At 30.1% G+C, this 14,478-nt stretch overlaps 1 protein-coding gene across 1 annotated transcript in view; it reads right to left on the bottom strand.

The window, feature by feature from the left end:
• LOC113523410 (zinc transporter 1) overlaps nt 1-14,478 on the bottom strand; it is a 32,728-nt gene that overhangs the window by 17,121 nt on the left and 1,129 nt on the right. The gene's annotated exons all lie outside the window — the stretch shown is intronic.

The following is a 14,478-nucleotide window of genomic DNA, read 5'->3' as shown; positions in this document are numbered from 1 at the left end:
TATTTATGCTCAACTAGCTGATCCACATCGGTTTAGGAGGGGTACTTAGCTGTATATTGTTATAATTATTATTTCTGGTATGGGTATAGGATACGAAATATATTTTTGTTCTTTCTCCTTGTGATGGTCCCCCCCTTTCTGTACCCCTATATAAAAACTACCCTCTAAACTAACCTACACATGGAAAACCTACAAAGCCTAAGAAAAGCCTACGAAGGCTTTACCTAATGAAATCTATGAAAATATAATGAAAATCTACCCTAAAGAAAGGCCTAACACCCTCAATATAGCCCATACCTATATTACCTTATACACCCCAAACATCCTATGAATCATATAAACCCTTATAATAAACACTTAATATTGAACAGATCTTATAGTAGAACACTTAATCATCTGGCCAGATAAATAAATGTGTGATCGTCTAGTAATGTAGGACCCGTTGTGTGTGTAATAACCAAAAGGTTCTTTAATTGGTATATGATAGGAGTTAAATAATGAAGATGATTGATAAATATTTAAGGATTAAGAATAATTAATGAATTATACTCATAATTCATGTAACTAGGAAGTTAGAATATAATATATTAATTTAATAGTAAATTACAGAATAACTGTAATAATAAAAAAAAAAAAATGGGGGAGCGGTCGGGCCCCTCACACGCCCGGACCAGTGGAAGACTTTCCAACTATCTATAACTCTTCCTCCTAAAAGGTAGGGAAGGGTATTTATTAATGCACTCTGATGGTAATAAGGGAATGAGTATTCTCAGTTCCAAACCAAACATAAGTACATTTACTTCAACATTACAGTGGCTCCACCAGCCCCACGATGCTTCCAGTATAAATTAGTGTTTGCCAGAGGCAAACGGATCTGAACTGAAATCCCAGGATCACTCCGACACGAGAGCTTACTCATGGGCGATGACCCTTTCAGTCCTATATGGCGACATAGAGATCACCCACTAACAGTACGAAACTGTTTCCCAGCGTCACTCTGTTACGAGCTTACTCAATGGGGGTTTCCCTTCGGCTCCACAAGAGATCAGACCAAGAAGCGAGATCACCCAGACACCAGAACTTACTTTGTTGGGACATAACCCTTCGGCCCTATAATGTGACATTAGAGATCACCTGTGAAGACAGTCCGATAGAGATGAAGATTTGTGTGATAGGGGATACCTTCCACACCTTGGAATTGGCCAAGCCATATAATGTTGATAATTGCTATATCATAACATAGCATTGTCAATTTAATATTATTTACTTAATACCAAGAATACTCAAGGTTCAAGTTAAATCTGTTGATTAGGCCGGAGCCTAAAAACGAGTAGTCCAACCCATAGGTCGAGAGCTACTAAAAGTAATGAGTGCTATTGAATGAACTATAAGTCCAGTCAATTATATATAATATTATTGTTGATTAACCACATTGTGAATTAACCAATTATTTATTCAGAGAGATATATCTAAAGGAACTATAAGTCCTTTAAAAGACACTGATTAATCACAAGTTAACAACGTCTCGTGAAATAACCAGTTGGGTTTTCTATAAGTTTGAGGACACTAAGTCCAACAAGCTATTATTGTGTTGAGAGTAATAGAGATCTTTTGTAATATTTGTAGAGGTTTGATTAATCACATTGTGAAATAATCAGATTAAATAATTATGTAGCTTTATAGAGAGGACTATAAGTCCTAATTGGTTGTTGTCATAAGTACTGATAAATTACACATTAAAGTGCCAGGTCAATTATTATATATAGGTATATAGGAAGGACAATAAGTCCTATTTGTGTATGTTGTAGTAGTAGAGGCAATATATTGCATAATTATAATGTGAAAGATATAGATTAAATATATATTTGTATAGAAAGGACAGTAAGTCCCATACAATTATTGTAGCTGTACTATAGTTATACTATATCTACTTCCTTTTAGTGTCTTAGTAAACCTATTTACTAAGAGGATTTCTCAGATAAACAAGTGTTTTAGTGTTTAAATCATCATGATTAAATCCCTAAGAAATTAGGTCTTTAAATAATTATCATATCATTTAAGTGAAATTTCTCATATAAATAATTCCAATATTTCCCCTACAGTTAATATAAAATAACAGAAAATTATATAAATTTTCTATAGACTTAGATATAGAATCATAACGTGTATAATCTCCTTTTGTTTGACATCTGTCACATTAATGACGTATTGAATGACGTATTGATGTATTGAATTGAATTTTGATTATCTATCACAACTGTCAACGTAACAAATACTAGCAAGTTTGTTTATTTGTATTTGTTTAATATAATTAAATATAAAATCATCATATATCAACCGTAATATACAACTACATTATCAGTGACATAAATAATCATGGTTTACACCAGAAATAATTAATAGTATCCAGTAATGCTGCAGTTTTATATTCATATCAGTAGCCAAGCTTACTTTCAAATTCAAGAATGAACAGAAGATTAGAAGTTTAACATTCTTATTGCAATTGTATTTGCAATAATATATACATACAGTACTAATTATCAAGAACATTCCTCAAATACATGTGTGGTGAAGATTTTCCCAATATGCTATCTATTTGATTCCTAACCTCTAATGTAAATTTATTAAAGAAGTGAATAATCAGTGTTAGTGTTTGCTTTATTAATATTTAAAGTAATTGTCCTAACTTGATATTAATAGGTTCATATCTCCTTGAATACAGTCCGACTTAAACATATAACTCAATAATTAAATTTATAAAATACTAATATTATATTTTACTACTTGTATATCTCCATACTATTCCCATAAAATATTCAAAACATGTATATTAAATATAAATCCAGTAAATATTCACTAATATTAACCCTGTCTGAACTTGTCTAGTCAATATAACATGAACAAACAACACACATACAAAACTTATCGCCAGGACAACTTCCTTTCTAAATATGAGTAAAATACATAGCTTCACAAGTGTCATACAGTACCAATTTTATACTGAACCTCATACCTAGTTAAGAGTAATTATTGACAGAGAATCATTTGATAATTTTATTACCATTAGGAATTAAATCCACACCTATAATATTAACATAATTAAATATTATTAGTAATCAATAATACACACAGAATTGTTATTATCAGCTTGCTTACTACAACAAAATCAATATTAAAGTTTATAATAAATCAAGACAAAATATCTATTTAAACAATACAGGCTTGTTTACCATAAACACCCCACAGTCACATGAATTTATCTAGTAACACAATTAATAATGTATTAAAAGTATTACATTCACATAATATCACTTGCAACAGTTAAGCTGTTTCTTTGTACATCTGGTGTAAAACAAATCCCCACATGTAGTCATGGATAATCAAATATAGACTAAGAATCATTAATCTGGTCGACCGAGTAATGGTATAAAAACACTTCACCATGAAGCGTTAAGTATGAACAGATATTCCAAACCAACACTGTAATAGTGTAATAAATACAAATATTTCATCATCATCATCGTCTCAACCATCACCAACCCACGACTGAACACAGGCAATTTCCACCGACTGACACAAGGAACGGCCCCACAATACACATAAAACAGTCACTCCAAACAATGGAGGCAGCCCACACCGCACTTGCATTTACAGGGTCGCCACTCAATAACCCCTCTCTCTCATCAATGGCTGTTTCCCAAGCAATGAGACCAGACCATAGTCACTTTAGTCTATTATTCTCAATAAATAAATACTTTATAATAATTAGATATGAAACTAGTTAGTATTGTAATAGTTCAATAGTTGATTCAATAAGTATTTTCCAAAACTGGACAATTAGAACATTGAATCAAATTGATGAAGTTCTATCAAACGACCATATAATTGGATTTTGTATATGAGTAGAATAACGTAAGTACGTAAATTATATTGATGTAAACTTTGTTCAAATGTGATTGCATTTAACGATATACGCATTACCTAAAGGTATATGGACTCGACTAAATACGTATTTTAATAGTTGTTGGGAAAAATATTAAGTATAGACTTTGCCTGTGATCACAGTCAAAAATCTAACTACGTAGTAATAAATGGAACAAGCTCACCGGATTCTCCAGTCTTCTATTGATTAATTTCACACACTTAATCATAGTGATACACTAAGATCTCAAACCCTTTCATCGAACCAGTCCCTCCTCGATCTATATCCCAGTTATTTTTTTTATTTTATTGCGCAATCCCTAAAACACGACTCCCGCGCCATTTGCCGTCCTTTTTCTTTCTTTTTTTTTTTTTTTTTTATTGCGCAATTCCTAAAAAGCGACCCCCGCGCGCCCGCCGATCTGCCGTCTCTCTTTTTTCTCTTTTTTTTTTCTTTTTCTATACTTTCTCTAATAACGTCATAGATTATGTCACCGAAGGGTAGATATTTCAATAATCAGATTTAGCCTATTATTCGAACTGAACTTTTCTTTAAATTCAATTTAATTATATGTTAACGTATTTTGGTATTTTATATTAAATTGATTATCGAATTTATAAAACTTTAAAGGCTCTCATAAACCTTATTAAACTGTGTTGTATGTATCTTTTTTACACCTGATGATAAAAAGGTAAACTATAATTTGGTTATATATAAAATATAATATATTTTTGTTTAATTTATTTAATTTTCTTGTGACATCCACTACACTTTGGAAACACATCAAAGGAGTTTCCCTTCTGTGTCAATATTTCATATATGGTAACGTCTTCTCTGTACGCTATTGTGAACCTTGACTTTAAAGTTTGTTTATATTAAATAGCTCAGCTTTCGCAGCGGTCACCCATAGGAACCCCTGTTTCTTTTATGTACTTATGGTATTAAACCTATTGTACTATAGGCGAACCGTCACATCCGGCCCCCTAATTATCAAGGAGTTTATCGGATTGATAATTACAACAAGATAAGTTTATTGCTACAATTTTTTTTTTCCAACCCTAAATTTGTACTTCACATATGTGTATATAATTTACCTTTACAGAGCTTAAGATCATCATTTAAATTTTTCATTGATTCATCAATACTAGCCTAACACTCTGACATTCTTAAGACTCAAAACAATAAAAGTATTAAAAAGATCTTTAAACCCGAAGTTATGTGTTATTGAATGTTATGTGTATGAATAGCCTTAAAATTTCTACTCAATATATTAATAATTAAGCATAATATTTATTTATGAATAGATTTGTAAATAATTATTTATAATTAATTTGCATACGCTGTAATGATAGAGTGAATCCATTAAATTTTATAATTAAAATTTTTATACTCGTTTATTTATATGTAATAAATTCAATGCATGTAATTACAATGTCATAAACAGCATAAATGAATACAAACCTAAATGTGTGTAAAGGAGTCTATAAAACCTAAATGTATGAAAAGCCTAAGTATGTGAGGAGTCTAAATGTATAAAACCTAAATATGTGAAGAGCTTCAAGTAAAGAACCTAATAGATACGTTATTTGTATCAGTAAATTTAGATAAAGTATCTATTTAAAAGATACGAGTTAAAACATCTAAATGGAAGCTCATAATAAAAGCTTAAATGTATGAGTATAACATATCAACAAGCGAAAGAGCCTAAGTAAAAACCTAAAGCGAAATGAAGTGAAATAATTTAAGCATTAAAATGTAATAAATGCAAAAAGAAATCCTAAAATAATTGTCTAAGTGTAAATAAATGATTAGATAAAATCCCAAGTTAATTAAATATTAAAATGAAGATGTTCAAATAAACTTGTTAAAACAAATTTAAACAATACGAATAAAACTTTATGAAGCGTCTAAGTAACAACAAATACATATTTCATCTAAGAAATAACCTAGTGTTCATTGAATAAAAAATATAATAGTCCCTAACAAAATTCAAATAAATTTAATTTTTATTTATTAATTTTAATCATAGAAGTAAAGCTTATATAAATAATAATTTATCACCACCGGCCCCCCTGTCTGACAAATTTTGCACGGCCCCCCAATTTTAAGACTCCTATAAATATGTTGCATAAAATAATACAAACGGCCCCATAGTTTAAAACTCTTATCTGTCTGACAAATTTTGCACGGCCCCCCAATTTTAAGACTCCTATAAATATGTTGCATAAAATAATACAAACGGCCCCCATAGTTTAAAACTCTTATTATAAGAAATTCCTTTAATATACTTAAATTACCAATGACTATTTCTTAATACTCTCAGAAATAACATGATCAATAAGTTTTATATAATAAAATATTATGTAACCCCATTAGATAGGTAGATAGACACCCCCATCGCCTCCTCCAAAAGATCACAACAGCAAACCTAACATAACTACAAACACTACATTAGATACATCAATTAATTTATTTTGTACAATAAATTAATATTTCAAAAGATACAGATGTCTTGTGTTATGTGTAACTACAAAGTACTAAATAACTAAGTGTGCGCCACATCTAAGTATGCAAAATGCTTAGGCATGTAAAGAGTGTACATGTATAAATAACCTACAAAATCTCCCTCTGATATAAGTATAAGGGTTTTTTTTTTTTTTATAATAAAGTGTCTAAGTCAAAATAAGTAAATAATCAAATAAAATCTGAACTATAATTGTAAAGTGAAATAAAGAAATTATGTGAAGAGAACTAAATAAAATATTTATAATAGCATCCTAATAAATTGTTGGAATTAAATTTAACAATATGAAAACACCTAATTAAATTTTCAAATTTAGGTAATCAAATAAAGTAACTAAAGGCCCTAACTAACCTTAATGATATTTTATGAAACGCCTAACTTTCAATTTGAAACCCCCTATAAAACATTATATAAGCTATTTAAACATCTTAGGATGATCAAAATCAAATCATAATTATTTAATTTTTTTTTTTTTTTTTTATATATAATCAATGTCACTGCATCATAAAAGTTTATGAAATATAAGTCAATAATTTCCTCAGAAATAAATAATGTCATTAATTCATCTTAAATCATTTCTTTCACAATAAAAAGAATTTAATAAATTTTATGTATAAGTCATTATAGCATAATTATTGTTTATAAAATTTATATAATGTTAAATTAATAGTTCAGTAAGTATTGAGAATTAATGAAGCAAAAGAATAATAAATGTGTCCTATAGCATAAAATTAGATCAATGTGAACTGATTATAACCTAGTAAGCTATCCTCACTACTATTGTTATGTACCTATTAGTGTAATACTTGATATTATTTACTCAATTGATATAGAGTAAAATAAAATATAAACCAAATCATGTAAATTTGTTGTATAATTGACTCCAATAGGTAACCACTGAATGAATTTGATAAATTAAATCCTAAGAACATGAGATAACAGTAAAATAGGCTATTTACCTATAGACATAGAAATCATGAAATTAGGTCCAAATCCTAGATTTATGACGGTATAATTATTTAGTCATAATCATCAAAGTTGGTTTTGAGTTATACTATTAGCAGATATTACTGTTTAACTTTATACTCCTTCATATTTTAATAACCAATCCCTGAAGTCACAAGCTCCAATTGTGACCAAGTGTTCTTATTGATCTGATCTGTAAATAGCCATGAACCAATTATATCCTGGTCACGGCACCAATTGTGATGGTCCCCCCCTTTCTGTACCCCTATATAAAAACTACCCTCTAAACTAACCTACACATGGAAAACCTACAAAGCCTAAGAAAAGCCTACGAAGGCTTTACCTAATGAAATCTATGAAAATATAATGAAAATCTACCCTAAAGAAAGGCCTAACACCCTCAATATAGCCCATACCTATATTACCTTATACACCCCAAACATCCTATGAATCATATAAACCCTTATAATAAACACTTAATATTGAACAGATCTTATAGTAGAACACTTAATCATCTGGCCAGATAAATAAATGTGTGATCGTCTAGTAATGTAGGACCCGTTGTGTGTGTAATAACCAAAAGGTTCTTTAATTGGTATATGATAGGAGTTAAATAATGAAGATGATTGATAAATATTTAAGGATTAAGAATAATTAATGAATTATACTCATAATTCATGTAACTAGGAAGTTAGAATATAATATATTAATTTAATAGTAAATTACAGAATAACTGTAATAATAAAAAAAAAAAATGGGGGAGCGGTCGGGCCCCTCACACGCCCGGACCAGTGGAAGACTTTCCAACTATCTATAACTCTTCCTCCTAAAAGGTAGGGAAGGGTATTTATTAATGCACTCTGATGGTAATAAGGGAATGAGTATTCTCAGTTCCAAACCAAACATAAGTACATTTACTTCAACATTACAGTGGCTCCACCAGCCCCACGATGCTTCCGGTATAAATTAGTGTTTGCCAGAGGCAAACGGATCGGAACTGAAATCCCAGGATCACTCCGACACGAGAGCTTACTCATGGGCGATGACCCTTTCAGTCCTATATGGCGACATAGAGATCACCCACTAACAGTACGAAACTGTTTCCCAGCGTCACTCTGTTATGAGCTTACTCAATGGGGGTTTCCCTTCGGCTCCACAAGAGATCAGACCAAGAAGCGAGATCACCCAGACACCAGAACTTACTTTGTTGGGACATAACCCTTCGGCCCTATAATGTGACATTAGAGATCACCTGTGAAGACAGTCCGATAGAGATGAAGATTTGTGTGATAGGGGATACCTTCCACACCTTGGAATTGGCCAAGCCATATAATGTTGATAATTGCTATATCATAACATAGCATTGTCAATTTAATATTATTTACTTAATACCAAGAATACTCAAGGTTCAAGTTAAATCTGTTGATTAGGCCGGAGCCTAAAAACGAGTAGTCCAACCCATAGGTCGAGAGCTACTAAAAGTAATGAGTGCTATTGAATGAACTATAAGTCCAGTCAATTATATATAATATTATTGTTGATTAACCACATTGTGAATTAACCAATTATTTATTCAGAGAGATATATCTAAAGGAATTATAAGTCCTTTAAAAGACACTGATTAATCACAAGTTAACAACGTCTCGTGAAATAACCAGTTGGGTTTTCTATAAGTTTGAGGACACTAAGTCCAACAAGCTATTATTGTGTTGAGAGTAATAGAGATCTTTTGTAATATTTGTAGAGGTTTGATTAATCACATTGTGAAATAATCAGATTAAATAATTATGTAGCTTTATAGAGAGGACTATAAGTCCTAATTGGTTGTTGTCATAAGTACTGATAAATTACACATTAAAGTGCCAGGTCAATTATTATATATAGGTATATAGGAAGGACAATAAGTCCTATTTGTGTATGTTGTAGTAGTAGAGGCAATATATTGCATAATTATAATGTGAAAGATATAGATTAAATATATATTTGTATAGAAAGGACAGTAAGTCCCATACAATTATTGTAGCTGTACTATAGTTATACTATATCTACTTCCTTTTAGTGTCTTAGTAAACCTATTTACTAAGAGGATTTCTCAGATAAACAAGTGTTTTAGTGTTTAAATCATCATGATTAAATCCCTAAGAAATTAGGTCTTTAAATAATTATCATATCATTTAAGTGAAATTTCTCATATAAATAATTCCAATATTTCCCCTACAGTTAATATAAAATAACAGAAAATTATATAAATTTTCTATAGACTTAGATATAGAATCATAACGTGTATAATCTCCTTTTGTTTGACATCTGTCACATTAATGACGTATTGAATGACGTATTGATGTATTGAATTGAATTTTGATTATCTATCACAACTGTCAACGTAACAAATACTAGCAAGTTTGTTTATTTGTATTTGTTTAATATAATTAAATATAAAATCATCATATATCAACCGTAATATACAACTACATTATCAGTGACATAAATAATCATGGTTTACACCAGAAATAATTAATAGTATCCAGTAATGCTGCAGTTTTATATTCATATCAGTAGCCAAGCTTACTTTCAAATTCAAGAATGAACAGAAGATTAGAAGTTTAACATTCTTATTGCAATTGTATTTGCAATAATATATACATACAGTACTAATTATCAAGAACATTCCTCAAATACATGTGTGGTGAAGATTTTCCCAATATGCTATCTATTTGATTCCTAACCTCTAATGTAAATTTATTAAAGAAGTGAATAATCAGTGTTAGTGTTTGCTTTATTAATATTTAAAGTAATTGTCCTAACTTGATATTAATAGGTTCATATCTCCTTGAATACAGTCCGACTTAAACATATAACTCAATAATTAAATTTATAAAATACTAATATTATATTTTACTACTTGTATATCTCCATACTATTCCCATAAAATATTCAAAACATGTATATTAAATATAAATCCAGTAAATATTCACTAATATTAACCCTGTCTGAACTTGTCTAGTCAATATAACATGAACAAACAACACACATACAAAACTTATCGCCAGGACAACTTCCTTTCTAAATATGAGTAAAATACATAGCTTCACAAGTGTCATACAGTACCAATTTTATACTGAACCTCATACCTAGTTAAGAGTAATTATTGACAGAGAATCATTTGATAATTTTATTACCATTAGGAATTAAATCCACACCTATAATATTAACATAATTAAATATTATTAGTAATCAATAATACACACAGAATTGTTATTATCAGCTTGCTTACTACAACAAAATCAATATTAAAGTTTATAATAAATCAAGACAAAATATCTATTTAAACAATACAGGCTTGTTTACCATAAACACCCCACAGTCACATGAATTTATCTAGTAACACAATTAATAATGTATTAAAAGTATTACATTCACATAATATCACTTGCAACAGTTAAGCTGTTTCTTTGTACATCTGGTGTAAAACAAATCCCCACATGTAGTCATGGATAATCAAATATAGACTAAGAATCATTAATCTGGTCGACCGAGTAATGGTATAAAAACACTTCACCATGAAGCGTTAAGTATGAACAGATATTCCAAACCAACACTGTAATAGTGTAATAAATACAAATATTTCATCATCATCATCGTCTCAACCATCACCAACCCACGACTGAACACAGGCAATTTCCACCGACTGACACAAGGAACGGCCCCACAATACACATAAAACAGTCACTCCAAACAATGGAGGCAGCCCACACCGCACTTGCATTTACAGGGTCGCCACTCAATAACCCCTCTCTCTCATCAATGGCTGTTTCCCCAGCAATGAGACCAGACCATAGTCACTTTAGTCTATTATTCTCAATAAATAAATACTTTATAATAATTAGATATGAAACTAGTTAGTATTGTAATAGTTCAATAGTTGATTCAATAAGTATTTTCCAAAACTGGACAATTAGAACATTGAATCAAATTGATGAAGTTCTATCAAACGACCATATAATTGGATTTTGTATATGAGTAGAATAACGTAAGTACGTAAATTATATTGATGTAAACTTTGTTCAAATGTGATTGCATTTAACGATATACGCATTACCTAAAGGTATATGGACTCGACTAAATACGTATTTTAATAGTTGTTGGGAAAAATATTAAGTATAGACTTTGCCTGTGATCACAGTCAAAAATCTAACTACGTAGTAATAAATGGAACAAGCTCACCGGATTCTCCAGTCTTCTATTGATTAATTTCACACACTTAATCATAGTGATACACTAAGATCTCAAACCCTTTCATCGAACCAGTCCCTCCTCGATCTATATCCCAGTTATTTTTTTTATTTTATTGCGCAATCCCTAAAACACGACTCCCGCGCCATTTGCCGTCCTTTTTTCTTTCTTTTTTTTCTTTTATTGCGCAATTCCTAAAAAGCGACCCCCGCGCGCCCGCCGATCTGCCGTCTCTCTTTTTTCTCTTTTTTTTTCTATTCTTTCTCTAATAACGTAACGATTATGTCACCGAAGGGTAGATATTTCAATAATCAGATTTAGCCTATTATTCGAACTGAACTTTTCTTTAAATTCAATTTAATTATATGTTAACGTATTTTGGTATTTTATATTAAATTGATTATCGAATTTATAAAACTTTAAAGGCTCTCATAAACCTTATTAAACTGTGTTGTATGTATCTTTTTTACACCTGATGATAAAAAGGTAAACTATAATTTGGTTATATATAAAATATAATATATTTTTGTTTAATTTATTTAATTTTCTTGTGACATCCACTACACTTTGGAAACACATCAAAGGAGTTTCCCTTCTGTGTCAATATTTCATATATGGTAACGTCTTCTCTGTACGCTATTGTGAACCTTGACTTTAAAGTTTGTTTATATTAAATAGCTCAGCTTTCGCAGCGGTCACCCATAGGAACCCCTGTTTCTTTTATGTACTTATGGTATTAAACCTATTGTACTATAGGCGAACCGTCACATCCTTTCTATCGAATTAAGGAAGATGTCAAGATTTGTAAAGCTGTTTGAATGTATATAGAGGTTTGAGCCACACTTAACTAGATGTACAGATTTGAGTGAAATTTGGTGCACAGATAGTATATAGCCCATACTGTATTAATATAAAACATAATTTTTGTTAGATATACCTATTACAGAGCTATTTATTTAAAAAATATACAACTAAATAATATCCTGCAAAGAAAATATTTTATGGCCATAAAATACTTATGGTAATTTGAACATACAATTCTGATAATGATGAATTTTTTATATTCAATATGTACAATTTTGTTGTATTGGATTCCAGGCTATAAGTAAGGTTAATAGTTTTTTTATAGTGATAAGCATCGGTAAAGCGCACGTGATATTTTTCATGTACATAAGTCGGTTGTCCTAACCTGTACGATAATAAAACATGATAAAATAAAATTTGAATAATGATAAATTAGTATGATTTCACAGTTTATTTATTTATTGCTTACAAGAAATGTACCTATTTAAAAATAAAGGAAGACCATTTCAAAACAGTTTTACAATGACCTGTTTTTTTTTTTTGGCTGCGCTCTGTGTAGAAAACTTTCAGTAAATTATGCTTCTCGTCGCGAAGGCATTATATTTAACTAAAAACTAGGACACGTGATGATCTAAGTGCGAGTACAATTTGCAACAATAATTTTTATATAAGTAATAACTTCACTCTGATCTTAGATTATGAAGTACGTTATACTAAGTCTATGGATCCAATGATCATCTTGACCATGACCAAATGTTGTTATAAGACGAATTGTTAACATACATGCTTGATGAAAAAAGGTAAGACTTTCAATTCTTTACATATGTTTTATTTGCGAATACATTTTATTATATATGTATATTGTTATTAAATTCTATTGAAGTTTACTACTGCTGCTACTTCATTATGTTTCGCTTCTTAATTAATGTGATCTGAATATATGTAATAGTCTTCTTGTTCCAAAATTGTCACAATATTGTACACCGCTCTACATTGATGCTTCTTTCCACTTTGGATTTGTTGGAAGAGAACTCTTTTACAGTTTAGCTCGCCTTTGTGCATACGCTTTCCTCTGTCATATTTTTTATGTACTACTAGTATGTACAATAAAGTATAAAATAAATAAATAATAGAATTTAAACAAAAATAAACAATCAAACGATTGAACAGAATAACTATCTAATATACTCTATTAAAATAATCTATGATAAATAATGATAATATAGTCAATTTACGACAAGATAAATAAGGCTATATATATATAAATAATATTATATTCAGCAGATATTTACGCATGCATATAAACCATTTAAAAATTTATTATGTTACTTTGTAGAGCATGTATAAAAAAATACTAAATAGCGATGTTGATATTTTCCGTGATGTTATTATGGAAAATAAGGACATTATATTTATTTATCAAATCAAAAGTTTTACGTCATTAGGTAGGTAGTTTATCTGTTTTACATGGACTACGTAATACTCAAATGTTCATTTATTGTCTCATAACATGTAAATAGGTGGAGGTATTATTTGGTGATATTAAATAAATGTAATTAGGAACAGTTATGTTATTATTTTTGACTAGCTGTGCCCGCGACTGCGTCTGTTTGGTAATCAAAATTGATTTTAAAGCATGGTTAGTTCTTTAAGACACGATGTAAATATCTGTTACTAACACGGTAGTGATTTTTTCATAAACATGTGAATCTAATTAAAAAAATCTTTACGGTCCGCATGACGCAAATAAAAATCTTTACGTTCTATATGTTCTCATGGTATACTCAACAAATTTTGATAAAACTTACACCACTTTTTAACATTGGCATATTTAAGATTATTTCTAAGAAGGGGGGGGGGGGTCTGGCTCTTTAAAAAAAGTTGTATTATGTACTTTTAGACGTGTCTTTGTGCATATCTGTTGCAGTTTTCTGGGATAAGCTCTAGATATTTTACGGCATGGCACTACTTAGTTTCCTCTTAAATACGCCTGTGGTTTTTAAGTAGGTTAATTGGTTTTAAGTAGGCC

The sequence above is a fragment of the Galleria mellonella genome, unplaced genomic scaffold (genome assembly GCF_026898425.1).
Source record: "Galleria mellonella isolate WM207_F2 unplaced genomic scaffold, CSIRO_AGI_GalMel_v1 utg300, whole genome shotgun sequence".
In the NCBI taxonomy this organism is placed as follows: Eukaryota; Metazoa; Arthropoda; class Insecta; order Lepidoptera; family Pyralidae; genus Galleria; species Galleria mellonella.
Note: the sequence above shows the minus strand (reverse complement) of the source record. Positions and strands in the feature narration are given on the sequence as shown.